Source organism: Schistocerca cancellata, chromosome 1 (assembly GCF_023864275.1).
Source record: "Schistocerca cancellata isolate TAMUIC-IGC-003103 chromosome 1, iqSchCanc2.1, whole genome shotgun sequence".
Taxonomy (NCBI): Eukaryota; Metazoa; Arthropoda; class Insecta; order Orthoptera; family Acrididae; genus Schistocerca; species Schistocerca cancellata.
Genome location: NC_064626.1, coordinates 858992689 through 859013171, shown reverse-complemented (window position 1 = coordinate 859013171; position 20483 = coordinate 858992689). Strand labels below are relative to the sequence as shown.

General features: G+C 39.6%; 1 protein-coding gene across 1 annotated transcript in view; it reads right to left on the bottom strand.

Moving 5' to 3' along the window:
• LOC126107781 (E3 ubiquitin-protein ligase TRIM37-like) overlaps positions 1–20483 on the bottom strand; it is a 239625-nt gene that overhangs the window by 147607 nt on the left and 71535 nt on the right. The window lies entirely within an intron of this gene.

The following is a 20483-nucleotide window of genomic DNA, read 5'->3' as shown; positions in this document are numbered from 1 at the left end:
GTGGCATAGTGGTTAGCACACTGGACTCGCATTTGGAAGGTCGATGGTTCAAATCCGCATCTAGCCATCCAGATTTAGGTTTTCCATGATTTCCCTAAATCGCTCCAGGCACATGCCGAGATGGTGCATTTGAAAGGGCACTGCCAATTTTCTTCCCTGTCCTTGACACAATCCGACTTGTGCTCTGTCTCTAATGACATCGATGTCGACAGGACAATAAAAGCCCAATCTTCCGTCTTACAGGCCATATTAACTCTTCTATTTATTTCCATTGCTGCCTACCTGATAGTTGTCTGAAACTGCCTGAAATATAGATCTTCAAAACCAGTTCTCTGACTCTGTTGTTAATTTGTACACTGTTCCCAAATGTTATATACCGTAAATTCCATAAAGTTTATGTTATACTTTCAGAAAGTGAAAATATCAATATTATTTGCGTAGATGAACATTGGGTACAAAAGTATTGCATAGAAGCGTTAAACAAAATTGAAAATTTTATGTTTACTAGTAGATTTTGTAGAAACAACAGATCCCATGGAGGCTTTTGTGGCCTTGTTAATGCCTCTGTGTTGTTTATAGAAAAATAAAATATCGACTAACTTAATCAAGAATGTGTTTTGAGACTTGTTTTAAAAAATTAAATGATATGTTGTTACATGCCAGCAGCAAGTGTCAAACATCGTTAAATAGCAGCCCCAATGAAATATTGTGGAATACTCATAACTTGATCTGGCGGTAGAACAACTAGGAAAGTCAAAAGAGACAAATATGAACATTGCGGTCATATCAAGCTACAGAATTCCTGAAAATAAACTTTTTTAGTTAATTTTCCATGTCTTTCAGAATAACATTGGAAGTGTATAAAAGAAAAAAGATTGTTACTGCAACAGACTTCAGTTGAAATGTATTACTTGAATGCAGTATGTTTATAAAACTTATTGACTTACGCTAAAAACCTGATTTTATCATAAAATTTTATGAAGGCACTAGGGACTACAAGCAGTAGGCTTGTTACACAAATAATGTTGTAATAAATTATGAGTTCGACAACATAAGTAAGATTTACATAGATCTAACGATATCAAATCACTCGGATATTTTTGCTGAACACATTAACTAGGTTTTGATAGTATAAAAACTAGGTTTAGTAACAGGAAAGTAAATTTATTCTGCAATAAACTAAGCATACAAAGTGAAGGACTCAACGTGCTCTGGAAGCCCTACATACAAATTAAGAACGAAAAGAAAGTACTTCTTTGGCACCCTAAACATAAATTCCTTTTGAAATTAGTGAAACTAAAAGAACTAATTACAGTATTATATGAATACCAACTCCAACTCTTGGCTATTCAGAAAACTAGGCACACTAATGAAGGCATTCCACATCTATGAACATGGTCCATTGTAAACAGAACAATAGTGAATTCGCTCACAGATTCTTACTCCCAAAGCGAAAGTCTCTCAGTTCTTACTCTGGGATGTGCAAATAAGACTTACACCTTCATAAATCGTCATGCTCCAATGAAAGTGGACAATAAAAGGAATCCAGATAAAGTTCAAAGCTTCTGGGACTCACTGGAACACGACTATCAAAGGTTCGATTGAAGAGCCTTAAAATGTTATTAGGGGACTTAATGTGCAGACTGGAAAGGAAATAAAGTTCCGGAAAACTGTTGGAGACTATACGCAGCACACAAAAGAAGAAAAAAAATGGGGAATAATAATAGAAGTACTACAGAGGCTTCAACCTCGAATTAATGTCTACAAATTGCAAGAAACTGCCGAGGAAACAGAAAACCTTGGAGAATTTCTGATTGACCACATAGCTACATCTTTTATAAAACAAAAAGAAATCATGAATGTTAAAGTTAGGAAGGATTTGAATATTGAAACAAATCACTGTCCAACCACAATAAAAATGAGCTATATTCGATAAACCAGGAGTCTAAGACAAGATTTATAACATAGATACAGAAACTTTGAAAGTGAAGAAACAAGAATTTCCAGAATGGCTATAGATAGTCTTAAAGGGCTGGGAGGAGATTAAAATAAATTTCGTCAAAACAGTCCTCGAAACAGAACTACTCAAAAGACACAAAATGCACAGATGGTGGAATAAACAGTGTGAAAAACGTTACTAGTCAGGAAACAAGCCTGGCACAAATGGTACTCCACAAAAATAAGTAAAGGCTTTATCATCTTTAAAAAACAGAGATCTCAAACATAAAAAACGATAACAGCAATCAAAAGGAAGTTTGATAAAAACCAGCTATCACTAACTGAAGAAGAGTTGCTAAGGAACAATACTAGGAACTCTTATACAACTTTTGAACAAAGCCTCCAAAAGTACCAACCACCTACCATGTGCTTCAAGAATGAAGACGGAAAATTAGACCTAAAATACAAAGTAAACTGTGAAATTTTAGCAAGCTATTTCAATAACTTGTTAAATAGTGAGGAACCAGAGCAAATGTTCCAGAACAAAATTCATGATACACTCACACAAAGTCAGAACCACCTAGCATGGATGAAATCTGAAATATCATTTAAGATCTGAAGTATGACAAGGCCCCCAGGGAAGATTCAGTAACTGCTGACATGTGGAAAATTGCAGGTGTAGGAACAGTCAAGAAGCTACATCGAGTCTTTCAAAAAATTTGTCGAACAGAAGTTATAGTGGAAGATTGGAAAACAGCATTAATTCACCCAATCCACATAAAAGGAGATAAAACTCACCCCATCAACTATAAAGGAATATCTCTCCTCCTTTAAAAAGCGTTTCAAGTCTGAAAAGCCGATTGGATCAGCAGTGAGGAGAGTACCAAGGAAGGTTTAGAAAAGGGCGATCCTGTGGGGAAGCAATTTTAAATCTGAAATTCATAATCAGGTTTAGAAGAATGAGATCTAAAGCATTTATATAACATTTGTAGACTTCAAAAAAGCATATGATTCGAGAATTGACAAGAAAACATTATTCAACACCTTAAAAGAGTTGGGAGCTAACAACAAATCAGCGGCAATCATAAAAAACACTAACAAATACGACAAATTGAGAAAGATATATACACATGCATATGACAAACCCCGTCCCTCGAAATTTTTTCTCCTTCATAACCTCCCCTGTGTTACCACAGATGACACGTCACTGGTCCTATTGTACTAAGATTGCAGTACACGAAAGGTGCCTATTAGCTTCCATCGCCATAAGTGGAAAGCACAAGTTCTAATAAATGTTCACCAACCTGAAGTCTTCTATAGCTGTTGTCCCCTGCGCAGAAAACAGCACGTAGGTAATGAATCCTTTGTGCTGAGGTTGTGATAAACTCTTAGCGAGGAACAAATATTTTAGAAATAATAAATTTTCCAATTAGTTTGTTTATACGAGATGCTACTCGCCTTTTCTTACCAGAACACTAGAAACTGCACAATAACATTCCACTTTAGAGTCACAAATATTTTAGTTCTTCAACAAAATAGTGAGCTGGGTATTTCCTTAATTACTATTACATTGTTCTCAACTACATGTCCAATTAACCAGAAATTGCTAAGAAACTCTTAATTGACACTGACCGCAGTATACAACATGTCTGTCCTCCGAGAATGTCAACCGGGTCTCATCTTACAGCCGAACCTCTTCGTCAGCTATCCAAGTTGGTGTGATCTGAAGATCGCTTAAGTACTACATCTGCCCTTTCGTTTAGCAGTTGCTTATTATTCTGCTGGTTATTGCTCCTTGTGAAACAATAGAGAATTATGAAGGTGGTTCAATGAACCCTCAGCTAGGCACTTAAATGTGAACCTAATTTACATTTGTCCATTCTCAGATAATTAATTTACTTATGTAATCATAGACTTGTTTTGTGTTTAGAAAAAAATGATTCTTATCCTCAGCCAATTCGCGTGTAACCTTATATCCCAAAATCATTAGTCTTGGCAACTCTTTATGTACTAATTATGTGATTCTTTAAGTAGTACAGATTTTCAAAGTAGCATTTTAAGTAGAAGGGTAATAGGGCTCCGACACCAATTTTGAAATCAAACTGATATGCAAATTAAATAAATCGATCAATTAATTCCCCCCCCCCCCCACCACCACCACCATGCAACCACGACCATCCCCACTCCCCACATGATGTCATGTGTTTTTCTAAGCCTGCACATGGATTCCAGCCCCCTCCTGTACAAGATCCGTATCGTACTTGTACCACAGGATGCACAACGACATATTGACTTGGCCCTCTCGCAAGGATTGAAGATGATGAGAGCTGGTCCTGGACCATCATATGGAGAGACAAAGCTCGTTTTTCTCTGATGCATGAGGTGAAAGCACAGAACTGCCGAGTATGGGGATCTTCACCTCCAGTCAGTGTGCATGAAGTTTCTCTGTATGGTGAACGTGTCACCATATGGCGTGGCTTTGCAGCTACATTCATCATAGGCCCATTCTTTTTTGAACAGGTTGGCGCTCAAAGACCTAAGACATGCAGCGCCACTGCGATATTCTTCACCAACATGTCATACCCGCCCTACAGGAGAGAGATGCATTGACTCAACAGCTTTCTTGCAAGATGGGGCCCCAGCACACATCGCTCATGGAGTTCACCTGCTTCTACGAAACACATTTGGAAACATCTGAATTATGAGGTGATGGTTTCCAAACGCCTGGCCAGTACCATCACCCAATCTCACTCCCTGTGATTTCTGGTCGTGGGGCTACCTGAGGGACAGGGTTTATCAGGAGAACATTCACATACCTGCTGATCTGAAGTGTACTATATCAAGAGAGATAGTGAGCATACCTATGGACATGATTCATTCTGCTGTGCAGAATACAATCCTGCACTTTCAGACTCTTCTGCATCTGATGGGCGCCGTATTGAGCCTCTTTTGCAGCAGTAATGCTACCGGTATGTGTTGGTTGGGTTGGGTTGTTTGGGGAAGGAGACGAGACAGCGAGGTCATCGGTCTCATCGGATTAGGAAGGATGGGGAATGAAGTCGGCCGTGCCCTTTCAAAGGAACCATCCCGGCATTGGTATGTGTTGGTATGATGTACCTTAGCAGCACATTAAAAGCGTGCCAATTGAATCGATTATGCATTATTTCTCTTCCCCATGTCCTTGACGTTAATGCTACGAAGATTGGTACTCCTATGGTAATTAGTTTCCACATTATAACATGTTAAATAGGGAAAGTTTAATTATAACCACCCAGTATAGTGACACAGCCCCGCTCCTACACCTCGCCCCCTGGTGACATCTCTTATAATCAAGCATCTTTTAAAAAGGAAAACACAGTCGGGACCATCACTGAGCTAAAGAAAAAGCGAGAATTTAAACTCCAAAGAAAAAACATCTATGTTAAGCAATTTCTTTCAGCTTGCTGGACAAATTACACGACCTGAGAGCGTCTCTCGGGTTCATATCGGTGTCTGTAAATAAACTGTAATGCATATTTGTATTATAAACATTTCAGACCCGTGAAATAACATTAGAGAATACAATCTTTCACCCCATTGCCTCACATTACGGAAAAAACACAATAATTTTACGTTAGACAACAACATGCTGAAAGTCAAGGGAATGTTGCTGTTTTGTACACTATGGCAAGTCCCGTATTACCAGTGCGAAGCTATATCACACCTGAATTTACAAAACAAATCGTGAGAGCCCGTCTTGTAATAGAAGCTCTTATAAGTATTTACTGCCTCTCTCTCTCTCTTTCTTCTGTTACATCGAAACCAATTACCGCCTGCGTGCTTAGATTTTACAACTTTGCTCCATAACTTCCCTCTACCGACATCTCTATAAAGTTTCTGATCATACAACAGATTTTTGCATTCTAGTTTTGTAAATTTCATGTAATCTACTGACAAAATGGTTCAAATGGCTCTGAGCACTATGAGACTTAACATCTGAGGTCATCAGTCCCCTAGAACTTAGAACTACTTAAACCTAACTAACCTAAGGACATCACACACATCCATGCCCGAGGCAGGATTCGAACCTGCGACCGTAGCGGTCGCGCGGTTCCAGACTGAAGCGCCTAGAACCGCAAGGCCACACCGGCCGGCCAATCTACTGACATGTTGGGAAAAAAAGCACGATCATTTCTAGATTCCACGGTGAGCTGTAACTCATGTGGTGTCTACTTTATAATTAGAGGTTATGAAGTACGAAATAGCACAAGACTTGCGGCAACTCCTGTTTTTTTTTTTTTAACATACAGTTGTGATGATAATAATAAAAACAGTCATGATATCACGAGAATAGATACAACCGATTTCTATTAGTTTTATGAGGGAATTACCTGCATCCAAACCTTAACCATTTATGCCAGCCACCTCTTGTAATAGAATCTCTCTCTTCTGATATATCGAAAAACAAATGTCGTATTCATGCTGACATCGAGCATATTACATATACACACATATTCATGTATCGTTCCATTGGAACACGTGGCCAGTACTCGAAGTCGCTTCCACATATCTGCGTGAAGTTTTATCGACTGTACTGGAGGAAGACCATATCCAATAGACTATCAATCACATGAGAGGGTTCGTGCATTGTTCCTTCACAAGCAGAGTAATACATTTTTTTTTCTGGCTGTAGCACATCCAAGCAGTGTATGAGTACAGTTTTGTACACTGCTATACACTTTTTTTTTCTACCATGACTTCGAGGTCTGAGTCAGGTACTAAACCAACATTAACATATTTCAATCCTTTGGCTCTCACAGAAAGCTGAACATTGCATGGTACAAACTATGCAGCTCCCACAACACACAGGTTGGTAGGAATAAAACACTGCGGCAACGTTTCTCATTGACAAAAATGTGGAAGACAACGCAACAGATGGAAACTGGGAGCATTTGTGGCATTGTTGAGATTTTCCAAGAGCTATCAAAAATGGCTCTGAGCACTATGGGACTCAACTGCTGAGGCCATTAGTCCCCTAGAACTTAGAACTAGTTAAACCTAACTAACCTAAGAACATCACAAACATCCACGCCCGAGGCAGGATTCGAACCTGCGACCGTAGCGGTCTTGCGGTTCCAGACTGCAGCGCCTTTAACCGCACGGCCACAAGAGCTATCCGACGGTGGTGACCTACACAGATAATCCCGTATTCCACAGTGACGGGTAGCAGATGTCTCGGTGTTCCATTTCGATGAGCATTGTTTCGTAATTTTGCAGTCATGTGCATGGTTACTGTTCCCGTGTTGACCATTGTTGGAAGGTGCTGTTCACAACATGCTCAAGGTGGTCAAAATAAAAAGAGGTACTGATATCTTATTGGTGCAAAAAATAAAACATGTGGAGGGAATCACAGCATATGGAAACAGGACGAGTCTGCAGCATTGAGGAATGCTTCCAAACAACTGAAGGTGATGACCTCCACATTTAATCCCATGCTCCAAAGTGACAAGTAGCAGGTATCCAATGTTCTGCGAAGGCTCCCTCCATCTCATGCAAGTGGTGTGTCAGTCAATCGTTATTCAGTAATCAACAGCATACCAGTGGAAGGATGGGATGGCAAAGACACTGTTGATATGGGGCGATGTATGGTAATACACACCCTAACTGACAGCACATTCATTTATAGCAATTTTACCAGTTGTTTCGTAACTTCAGATCCAGACAATGACACAGCAGAATGCTTCCCATTTTCTGCATCATCGCTAAAACACCCCTCCACTATTTTGCAAGTACCATATACTAGACTGTGAATGCAGATCCTCTCTGCAACACTTATCTTAGCCATAGCACCCATCCAAAAGCACAAAATCTGTCCAGGTGCGTGAATGTCGAGGAGGGTAGTCCATCTTATCAGTGTATAGCAGACATGAGAGTGTTGCGATGGTGTAACTGATGGCTAAGAAGAAACGTGCCATTTATACAGGATGGACTTCCAGACAGGTGGAGTTTGAAACATTTCACATAAATCAGCCGTACTATCAATACTGAAGCATTATTCCACTGTCTGGAGCCAGTACCAGTAAGGTACTGGCATGAGAGAAATGATCATAGAGCATAAACACACATCAATGGCTACACAGTTCTGCACCTAATATTGCTACATTGTTAAGGATACAGGGTACTTTTTTGGCTCAATATTATGTAAAAATCGACACCTATCTCTATCAGGCACTGTTTATAATGTATATGTTTTACAAATTTTTGGTTGATATCAGGTAATGAAGCACACTTTTTAAACAAATTAGAAGTATTTTGAATATTTTTGAACCTGCTTAGGGTTATTAAAAAAATTACAAAGAAATTGATGCACCATTGTTTCCAAAATACTTCCTCAAATTGAGGTACCATTTAATCCAATGTTGTACGTCTGAAGGAGACCAAATTTTTACCAGATATGCATTATGTATATTACAAGGATAAAAAATATCTCATCTTACATTTTAACTTTTATATTTTTTTCCTGATAAAAATGTTATTTTTTCTATAATTTAGTCCATTCTGTAATAAAGCTTAGGTCTACTACAAAAGCATGGACTATTGCAAGTTACAGGAAAAAATTAGAGCTATACTTCGTAAACTTTAGGAAATATATGTACCTGAATTCTGAAAAATACAACTTGCGGGAAATTGCAAATGAAGATATGAATCCAATTAAACTGTGCCTCAGAACATTCCTGAAGCATAGTCTTCATCCTGCAGAATTTCTTCATCTTGAAGGTTTCTCTTGGCATTCCGTTTAGCACTTTTCCTACTTTGGCAACTTGAAGAGTGAATGTTTCAGCTTCATGCACCCATTGCCTGTCACACACAAGCAATTTATCTTTCATATTAGAGTCACATTTTATGCCTAAATTTCTCAGGACTTCCAACCTTCCTATCAATCCATCACTGAAACATGTTACTGCATCTAGTACACCAACTCTTAATGTATTTAGTCCTACAAATACATTCTTGGGTAATCTTTCCCATATGCAATGGTTGAAACTTTCATTTGTATTCTGAGTGCCCCCATGAAGACATTTACTAAGCAAAAATGGATCACTCAGGTCTCTAAACATTGGTTTTATTTCATTCATACAGGCTCAGTAAGAGAATGCTTATGATGGTATATTTGAGAACTTTGTTTTGCTTTTTGGTAACCACACCAAGAATCTACTCCTTTAGGGCAAAGTCCGTGAACAGGATGGTCATCTGTGCACAACTTATCAAAGTAGGTGACCCATACAAGTTTTCTCATTGCTGTAACGTCATTCAGATTTGCAGTTTCTCTAATGGCCAGTCCATAATAACTCTGAAGAAGATTTATTTCAGTTTCAGTCAATCTGCCTCGGCCAGACAGAGATTTTCCATCAGATAGCAACTTTCCTTTCATTTCTCTTCGTAGCTTCCTCAATCTAGCACCCATCCTCTTTTGCACATATCCACAAAACTCCAGTTTTGTTACCAAGGTATCACCATAAACATTGAACTCATTAATTTTATTGGAAGCCTAGGTACTTCGCATATCTAACGTTATAAACGGGTACTGACCTCTGAAATATTTTTAGAGCTCCATCACACTACATACCTCCCCTGTAACTATCATAATTCTTAGAACACAGAGGTTCAATATGTCCTTCAGTGTTACCATGGCAGGTGTGAGAGTACTTAGATAAGCACTCAACATCAACAACTTCTCCATTCTCCAGAAAAGTAGCACTTACAACACCATTCAAGGAATGATGTCCTCGATGTTGCCATGTCCCATCAAGTCCAACAGCAATGTCTCTGGTTCCACTAATATTTACAGTTTCTTCTACTGCACGTTTCATAGATGCTTTAGACACAACCGTCAAGGCACCTAAAATTATTTTTATGTACTTTCTGAACCTACTGGGCGGAGAAGGAAGGTCCATCAAACCACAAAATGTTTGACCAGTCTTTCTTCCCTTTCCTATTGCACGCATTGCGAACACTTACTTCAAATTCACACCATATGAATTATTAACAATGTTCAAAGTCATTTTCGACGTAGATTTATTGCAGGATCTACACAGAACAACTAATTTTTACGCTAAACCCTTCCTGCTACTTTGTTGTTCAGTTATTTCCAGACAGCCTACACCATCACATTCTTTACGTTACGCCACTTCCTTTATCAAAGAATATAAGATGCCCACATCAATAACAACAAATCCACTACAAAAAGCGTCATTGTTAACACTAAAATTTGAATCACCAGGAGGCGTGTCTTGTGGAAGTTTCTTCCCTGAAGAACTGATACATACGTTACTTGCAACAGTGTGGCTTGCTTTGTTTGTGAACTGGTTACCACGGAATTTCCTTTTATTGAATTTCTTGATGCGTGGCATAGTTCGTATTTACTGCGCACTAAACGATATGCACTTCCACAAATATATGTAGCACTTGGGCAACAATCATTCAGTAAAACGTGAACAAACTGCTTCAGCGAAACAAAATTAAATACTAGCGAAGATAATCATTTACAGACACTAGAAACCTGCACTGTTATCAACATATACAATGTATCATACGTATAATCGCTGGAAACAAAAAGTTCGCAGTTCCTTTCGAAATAACAACGGTTTCTGTAACAGAAATAAAGGGGACGTGGCGGGATACATTACCATAACTTTAAAACTATATAGGTCATTTTTCATTTGCAACCCTATATGTATATAACAATGTAACCAGGAAAGACAATAGAATTTAATAAAGTCATAAAAAAATTCGATTTTTCCACCATTTATAAGTATCCTGCATCCTTAAAGCCATAAGGTTTCCGAAGTATTAGTCATGCGGAATGCAACGCTCGTAATATTCTAATGCAGAATATATTAGTCCAGCATCAGACATACAACCACCTAACAAGTTTCCTACCCCAATTAATATGATGACAAACTTTAAAATGCCAAAACTACTTCCTTCTACACTATTCGAGCTGCTTATAGACCAACTAGAACGAAGACTGTTGTTCTGTCTCTTAGGAAATTAATGGATTTTATACGCCTTTTAAGTTAGAAACATACGTACCCTCAATCACACTGGAATCGCATTCTGGGGGACGACGGTTCAAACACGCATCCGGCCATCCTGATTTAGGTTTTCTGTGAATTCCGTAAGTCGCTTCAGGCAAATGTCAGGATGGTTCCTTTGAAAAAGCACGGCCGACTTACTTCCCTAATGTGATGGGACCGATGACCTCGCTGTTTGGTCCCCTCCATCAAATCAACCAACCAACCGACGTCCGTCGTGCATATCATTAATAGTAGTTGTAGTATTGATTTTGATGGACGCAGCTATGTGCCACTAGTAAATAGAGCGAAGAAAAACCGACGTGAATATTTTGGATAGCTGATACATTAAGGTGTCACCCACACCCTGCTGCACGAAAATGCACACGAAGAAGCAGCAACTTCCTACAAGGGAGTAAGCACCACGATCAGTAGCCAAAGGAGATGTCGCAGTCTCATTGTTGTTTACAGCTTCACCACAGCTCCTGCACAAGAAATTCGTGGTCTGATGTTAGGTAGTTTTGCTCATGTGCGGGATATTATAGTAATTTCGTCCTAACACCACATCTCTTCTCAAGTACTCCCCACCCCCTTTCACACTATTAAAGGTAATACATCGGTCCACCCTCCTATAAAACACTCTAGGGAATGGCTGAAGTCCAATAAATGCACTGATTCTTCTTCTTAATACTTAAGGAAAAACATTGTTTGTGAGAACCAGCCATCCAGCCATAAATCAGTAATATACATGTCCAACTGGATGTGTGAGAACACAGTTATGGATTGGGATACATATGATTTGCCTGCTTTGACATGGGTCATCTGTGTAATACTTATATCAGCTTTGTTGGAGTGTGTGTTACAAAAACCCACATAGTTTACATGGGGAGGAGGAGGTTAAAAATTATGCCAGAGCACAATTTTTAAGCTTTTCTCGGTCTTGAGTGTCTTGGTACCCCCAATGCACCTCAGTTCTACACATTTCGTGGAACTTTTTCTCGAATTGCATGTATTCTCAGTCAATTTAAGTAATTTTGCAAGCTGTTTCGCGATTTTACATATTTCGTCGTATTTTCATCAATGTTACGCATTTACTATCAATTTGTCGTAATTATACCAGGTTTTTCTCAATTTTTCTCGAGTTTATGTCATTTTTTCATATTTTTTTGATATTTTTCCATATGTACATATCCAAGGGTGGTTTGATTTTATACGAGGACACCTGCGTTTCCTATATAACAGCCAACTAAAAATCGTAAGAATTCCCCTCTTCCCAATGATCTACATGCATGCATTTTGGATAGTAAGATCATGAAAAATACAGTAACACTTGCCTTCTCCCAGATGAGACTCAACGACTGGTGCAGATTGGAAACTCTTAGTATGGAAACAAATCTGTGTTGCTGTAGTACATCAGAGAGCTTGTCTGCAGACTCATGTAGCGATGCACCTGATGGAACCTCAAAGTCTGGCACAGTTCTACTCATTCATCACACTTCCACTCTACCGTGTAGGGATCTGCAACAGGGAGTTGACATGTGTACAGAGTTGATGTCTGCAGATGCTCTGATTCTCTTTTTTTTGCCATAAGTATATGTTCTTAATTGCTTACCAGATTAGCTTCGCTACTTTTGTTTACACCTTCCAACTGTGATACATCCTCACAACCATCCGAGAACATCTACAAACTGTAGGTTTCTGGTATATTTTATCTTAGTAATAAGTTTTTCGTTAGTTGTCAGTGTGTCGTCTGATTTAGCATCCTGGACCGTTAAAGTTTACCCTTCCTATCCCTACAGAGAGCACACCCCCCCGGCAACGTAATTTAGAGATGAATAGTTAGCAAGTTATGCTTGTGAACTGCAACCGTCTGCCGCTGATAGCTCTACACACATATTACCGAACGCGAAGTCTCGGTTTCAGTCACTTGTACGGTATTTTCGACAGCCGAATACCCCCGCAAAGAGCGAAAAAGTCCATATAAATATGATTCCGTAGGGGATGTAAACACATTTAAATTCATCCTGCTAATGAGCATAACATCTTCAATGCAAGTTATACTACCGCTATTTCGTACCAATATCGTCTAGATTCTCCAGTAATCACAACAAAACATGGCATCGTGCCGCGCTTATAACACTTCCTTTCATTCTCTTAACGATACACGATGACAGCACATAATCATCCTAATTCCGCTATTTTGTCTGTCCGTCGTAAGGAAAAGGGGGTTACTGTACATTCAACTACCTAGTTTCAACTACTTTTCAAGGTCGCCCGACTACCCACTTTCCGCATCTGAAATACATGCACATGGATCATTGTATACAGGAAATGTCTTAGGATTTTTGGGAGATTAGCGAATAAGACAAGCAAATATTCTAGTACCAAATATTTATTAACTTTTGCATATACTTTGACATAAAGAATACAACTCATTTCTTATTTTTATTAGGTGTAATTTTAACATGTTCAATTCAAGTTTTAAATTATAACTTAAATCCACATATGAATCATCTATTTATTTCACCAGCCAGTAATTTGACAAATACAGAGAAGGTATGTTCTCGGATTCCAGTATATATCTATTTTTTCCTGTAAACTATCGCTTTTATGGCTTTAACAATTAGTTCAGTTCTTTCCAGCAGGTCTTCTAGACGACAGCATTCAGGGATTTTAATTTTTCCTCTTATTTTCTGGATGACGCTGTTGTAACAACGTTCCACATTTTCCTGGCTACAGGCAGCCAATTCTTCTGCTGCATATTCTTGTGGAATTTCGGTATAGAACTCTAACTTTACAAACTGTTGCAAACGAATTGCCATTAAACGTTGTTTTTCCGTTTATTATTATTTTTTATTTTTTTTATCGTATGGCAACAAAAGCAAACACTGACAAGTACATAAAGTTTAATTTTACATGTATATATAGTTAGGGATTTACATATACATTAGTTTTATTTTTTGGCACAAATTGTATAAACATTTTTAAATTGTGACAATTACTGATTTAATATTACTGACTATTTTGACTGGTATAATTGCAAGTTAAAAAGGGCAGATACATTCAATCATAGTTCAGTGTCTAATGATTGAAGCCAACTAACAGCAGAGGGAATAGCATTAATAAAGTCACTATATGGTCGAGGATACTTCCTCTGAGGACAGTCTCTAACAATATGTTGAACAGTTTGTTCTTGGGCCCCACAATCACAGGCTGGAGAATCTCGGAGTCCCCACTTGTGCATCATAGCGTCGCACCTGGCGTGGCCAGTTCTTATTATGTTCAGCCTTGTCCACTCCCTTCTCTGCAGATGAAATCCTGGTAGGCTGGCAGTTGGGTCTTGGATACCTCGATGTGCTGTTGTTGTAGCATTCCACCTCTAGTGCCATTCTTCTTTAATGTCGAACTTCCTATCGTTTCTTCCATTATGCCACAGTGGATTGCGGGATTTTAAGCGGTCTGGGGGTCGGTTGTTTAAGACTGCATGAATTCGGAGGTCTTGTGGGTAGTCGAGGTGGTGTAGTTTCGTCCAATCTCGAGCGACTGCTTCTTGGCGTCGTAATTCAGGTGGTGGGATGTTGCTGATGGTGTGCAGCCAGGGGATCGGGGTGGATTTTAATTTGTCCGTAATAATCCTCATTCACTCGTTCAGATGTACGTCTAGCTTCCTCGTGTGGGCACTATGTTGCCACACTGGAGCACGGTGTTCGGCAACTGGGCACACCAACGTAAGTAGTACTTACAGTCGATGTGTCGGCACTCCATGTTCTACCAGACAGTTTCTTTACGATGTTGTTTCGGGTCTTTAGTTTTAGGCTTGTTTTTTCTAAGTTTTTTTTTTATATGTCAGAGACCGATCTAGTGTGACACCAAGGTATTTAGGCTGGAAATTATGTCTAACCTTTTGTTGGCAGAATTTGACTTTCAACTGCTGGTTTAGCAATTCTGTTGCTATTATCTTGTATTTCCAAATCGTAGCCAGATTTATCCATACACTGTGTTTAAAACTATATGTAAACCTGGCATGCACATCCGCAATAGCTTTTCCCTTTTTGAGTTGCAGGTTATATTCTTCCTTTATAGCAGTTGTTTTCTCAGTATACTCCAGTTTTCTTTTCTTTACTTCAATGTCCTCCACTTACAGTTTCCTTTCTCGTTCATGTAACACATTAACTGTACTTGTAGATGTAATTTATTTGATGGGAAATGGTTTAAGTCTGAGTGATACATTTACTCTTTTTCTTAGGACTTGTGGAATAACGTTGGTCGTGTCAGCAAGTCCCAATTCTGCAATATCTACATCGGACGGTATTGTGGAGAACAATGTTCTAGTCTGAGAAAAATAAGTTTCTCCCTCTTTAACATAACACTTCCGTATAATACTTACATTGTCTATACTGGAGTAAGAGTCACGTATTTCCACGTAGTTTATAGGTAGATAATTAAAGCTGTACGTAGGCAGAATATAGCTGATAAACTTTTCTCGGTATGGAGCATCTGTAAGACTTACTTGTACACCTGTCTCCCCATCCCTGCCACGGACACCTTGCACTCAAAATAGCGCAAGTGGGTTAGGAGTTATCTAGAGTGTATGACTGGAAATCACGTTATCGAAAGTGCCGCCATCTTGGATCTTTAGAGTATAAAAGGAGGCCTGAGAGCCGCAACTGTGTCAGTCTTCCGTGGTAGTTGAAAGTATCAACATGGATTCCTCCAAAGTGCTAAACATCTCTCAGCTATTAGGGAGGAAGAGAAGACCAACAGACGAACGCTTCGATTTGTGGTTATTACAGCAGAATCTGGATAATCGGGTTACTGACATTGGCAACCAAAATTACCCTGAAAATGGTACACTGTTTAGTGAGAAGAATGTAAATGCGCTTACACCCACTACAGAACCGTTTTGCGATAGCATTATGGTGGTTAAAATCTATGAACAAGTGGACTTTCAAGAACAGTTAGGAAGACGACGGTCTGCAATGTCAAAGAAGGAGATGTGTGGCTCATTTAATTATTATCTACGTAGTAAATTTTACAATTTCGTCACTGTCAAGGTGAAGTTGCCTTTTCTCCTACACGGGAACAAGAGTGTGACAGCAAGAGGAATACTGGAAAAAATCGACAAGGGAGCATTGGAAACTATTTTGAGGAAATTCGGAGCTATCAAAAAGAATAATCGATTTTAAAAAAATCATAACTGTTATGTTATTTGAGATAGGTGCACCAACAATATACTGTTGGAAAGAGCAAACTCCCGAGCTTTGCATGATTCCTGCTAGGTAGCAGGAGTGTGCTCCCACTTCAGTTCTAGTAAAAATGGGGTCAGGGCAATAGGAAGCGTTTTGTGTCCTACGTTTTGAGCAGTGCAGGGCCAGTAATAACTGTTCAGCGTGGCTTTCATACTATTTATGGTGTGAATCCTCCTACAGCATGGAGCATTAGACGATGACATGAATAATTCCGAGGAACAGGCTGTTTGTATAAAGGCAAATCGCCGGGGCGTCTCTGAGTGTCTGGCACAGACATCGAACGCATCCGCCATAGTTTCACATGAAGTCCGCAGAAATCCATTCGCCGTGCAGCTCGACAATTCAACATGCTCCCGATGTCCGTCTGGCGTTGTGTTGCGTCGAAGTTTACACATGAAACCCTACAAAATTCAGCTACTCTAAGCTCTTCGTGAAGATGAGAAACAATAATGTGTGGAGTTCTGTAATTTCGTTCTTGGCAAGATGGAGGATAACAGTTTTCTTCCACTCTTAGTGTTTAGCGACGAGGAAACATTCCATTTAAATGGAAAGGTGAACCGTCATAATGCGAGAATATGAGGTACGGAACAACCACATGAAGTTGTACAACATGAGAGAGACTCTCCAAAACTTAGAATATCTCGATATGCTCGAGAACTTTCTTTTCCCATAGTTGGAGACTGATCTGAACGACTTTCATTTACCAACAGGATGGGGCACCGCCACACTGGCATCTGGAAGTGCAGGAATTTTTTAATCAAAGGGTTACTGAACGATGGATCGGTCGCACTGGACTACATAATTCAGCGTTACATTAGTGGCCTCTGAGGTGACTGGACCTGACTATATGTAATTATTTCTTGTGGGGGTTTATAAAATACTCTGTTTATGTGCCTCCGTTACCATCAACAATGAATGAACTGACACATCGTATAACAGCAGTTGTGGAAGCTGTAACTCAAGACATGCTCGCTGCAGTATGGGAACTGTTTCCATACTGCATTGACATATGACGTGCGTCTCAAGGGGGGCGTATTGAACACCTATGGAAAGTTATGAAAAAAGTTCTTGAGTTTCCGTTCATCAAAAATCAAAGTTCATTGTATATGTTTATTAGTTTCAGAAATATAGACATGTCAAATCGGATAATTCTTTTTGATACACCGTGTATAAAAATCCTGTGGTTATACCATATAAAGTGGAATTAGCTGACATTAAAATGGGTGTTATAATGGAAGAGCTGCCTGGAATATTGCAACGGCTACGTGTAGATGGCTATTATCTTTTGGATTTGCACATAACGCGCGATTTTGCCGGCATTTTTAACAAATTGGAGATGTGCGACTACTTAATATCAACTCCCGACTTCTGCATGGAAGGAGATCATCAGGGAAACAGCAATGTGATTGTGGACAACGATAAGACAGTTGGAATAAACTATCTAACGTGGTTAAGCTCCAACTATAGAGTAAGGATATATAACTAATTTATATGTAAGATCACAAGTCCAGGAGTGAATAAAGGTATTGGTAAAAATATTATAGACTGTATAAAGTGACCAGACGTGCTACTACGAGAAACGTTTAGGTCTTCCTGGGCTAAGCAGCTTGCTACCAGAATGGATCGTGTATTCGACCCTGTGCACGAGTATTTACGTGTATTAGACACAAACAAAAGGTTCTGACAATGTGCTCCACTTTACTCTGGATAGATACATCATATCGAAATGTGGTGGGCTTGATGTGATACACTTAGCAACAGAACAACCATTTGCAGAGCTTAAAGCTAACATAATAACAACCTTTAATGGCAAATCGTTTGCAACAGTTTGTAAAGTTAAAGTTCTATACCCAAATTCTACTAGAATGTGCAGCGGAAGAACTGGCAGCCTAGATCCAGAAAGATTTGGAGTGTTATAACAACAGCGTTATCCAGAAAATAAGAAGAAAAATTAAAATCCCCGAATGCTCTCGTCTAGAAGACCTGCTGGAAGGAACTGAACTAACTGTTAAAGCCATAAAAGAGGTAGTTTAAATAAAAAATTAGACATATACTGGAATTCGAGAACATACCTTCTCTGTATTTGTCAAATTACTGCCTGCAGAAATAAATAGATGATTCAAAAGGGATTTGAGTTAGAAGTTAAAACTAAAAATTGGACATTATTAAAATTACACCTAACAAAAATAAGGAAAGAGTTGTTTTCTGCATGTAAATGTATATGCAAAAGTTAATAAAGATTTGGTACTAGAATATTTGCTTGTCTTATTCGCTAATCTCCCAAAAAATCCTAAGACATTTCCTATATACAATGATCCATGTGCATGTATTTCAGATGGAAAGTGGATAGTCGGGTGATCTCGAAAAGTAGTTGAAACTGGGTTGTTGAAAGTATAGTAACCCACTTTTCGTACCTGTATGAAACAGGCTGTGATCAAATTGTTTACAAAACTAGAATTCAAGAATCTGCTGTATGATTAGAAACTTCACGGACATGTTGGTAGAGGGGAGTTATGCAGCAAAAACGTCAAATCTAAGAACGCAGATGGTAACTGTTGTGATGTAACGAAAGAGAGAGAGAGAGAGAGAGAGAGAGAGAGAGACGGTAAAACCTTATAGGAGGTTCCATTACAAGACAGGCTATCGCGATTTGTTTCGTAAACACAGGCGTCATAAAGCTTCGCATTGGTAAAACGGGAGTTGCCATAGTGTACAAAACAGCAACGTTCTCTTGAGTTATAGGAAATTGTTGTCGAAAGTAAAATTCAAGAATCTGCTGTGTGATTAGAAACTTTACGGACATGTTGGTAGAGGGGAGTTATGCAGCAAAAACGTCAAATCTAAGAACGCAGATGGTAACTGTTGTGATGTAACGAAAGAGAGAGAGAGAGAGAGAGAGAGGGAGAGAGAGACGGTAAAATCTTATAGGAGGTTCCATTACAAGACAGGCTATCGCGATTTGTTTCGTAAACACAGGCGTCATAAAGCTTCGCATTGTTAAAACGGGAGTTGCCATAGTGTACAAAACAGCAACGTTCTCTTGAGTTATAGGAAATTGTTGTCGAAAGTAAAATGATTCTGTTTTTTTCCATCATGTGAGTCAATGGCATGAAAGATTGTATTCTCTAATGTTATTTCATGCGTCTGAAATGTTTGTACACTACTGGCCATTAAAATTGCTACACAAAGAAGAAATGCAGATGATAAACGGGTATTCAGTGGACAAATATATTATACTACAACTGACGTGATTACATTTTCACGCAATTTGGGTGCATAGATCCTGAGAAATCAGTACCCAGAACAACCACCTCTGGCCGTAATAACGGCCTTGATACGCCTAGGCATTGAGTCAAGAGTGTGGATGGCGTGTAGAGGTACAGCTGCCCATGCAGCTTCAACACGATACCACAGTTCATCACGGTTAGTGAATGGCGTATTGAGGCGAGCCAGTTGCTCGGCCACCATTGAACAGACGTTAACAATTGGTGAGAGATCTGGAAAATGTGCTGGCCAGGGCAGCAGTCGGACATTTTCTGTATCCAGAAAGGCCCGTACAGGACCTGCAACATGCGGTCGTGCATTATCCTGCTGAAATGTAGGGTTTCGCAGGGATCGAACGAAGGGTAGAGCCACAGGTCGTAACACATCTGAAATGTAACGTCCAATGTTCAAAGTGCCGTCAATGCGAAGAAGAGGTGACCGAGACGTGTAACCAGTGGCACCCCATACCATCACGCCGGGTGATACGCCAGTATGGCGATGACAAATACACGCTTCCAATGTGCGCTCACCGCGATGACGCCAAACACGGATGCGAGCATCATGATGCTATAAACAGAACCTGGATTCATCCGAAAAAACGGCGTTTTGCCATTCGTGCACCCAGGTTCGTCGTTGAGTACACCACCGCAGGCGCTCCTGTCTGTGATGCAGCGTCAAGGTTAACAGCAGCCATGGTCTCCGAGCTGACAGTCCATGCTGCTGCACACGTCGAACTGTTCGTACAGATGGTTGTTGTCTTGCAAACGTGCCCGTTTGTTGACTCAGGGATCGAGACGTGGGTGCACGATCCGTTACAGCTATGCGGATAAGATGCCTGTCGTCTCGACTGCTAGTGATACGAGGCCGTTGAGATCCATTACGGCGTTCCGTATTATCCTCCTGAACCCACCGATTCCATATTCTGCTAACAGTCATTGGATCTCGACCAACGCGAGCAGCAATGTCGCGATACGATAAA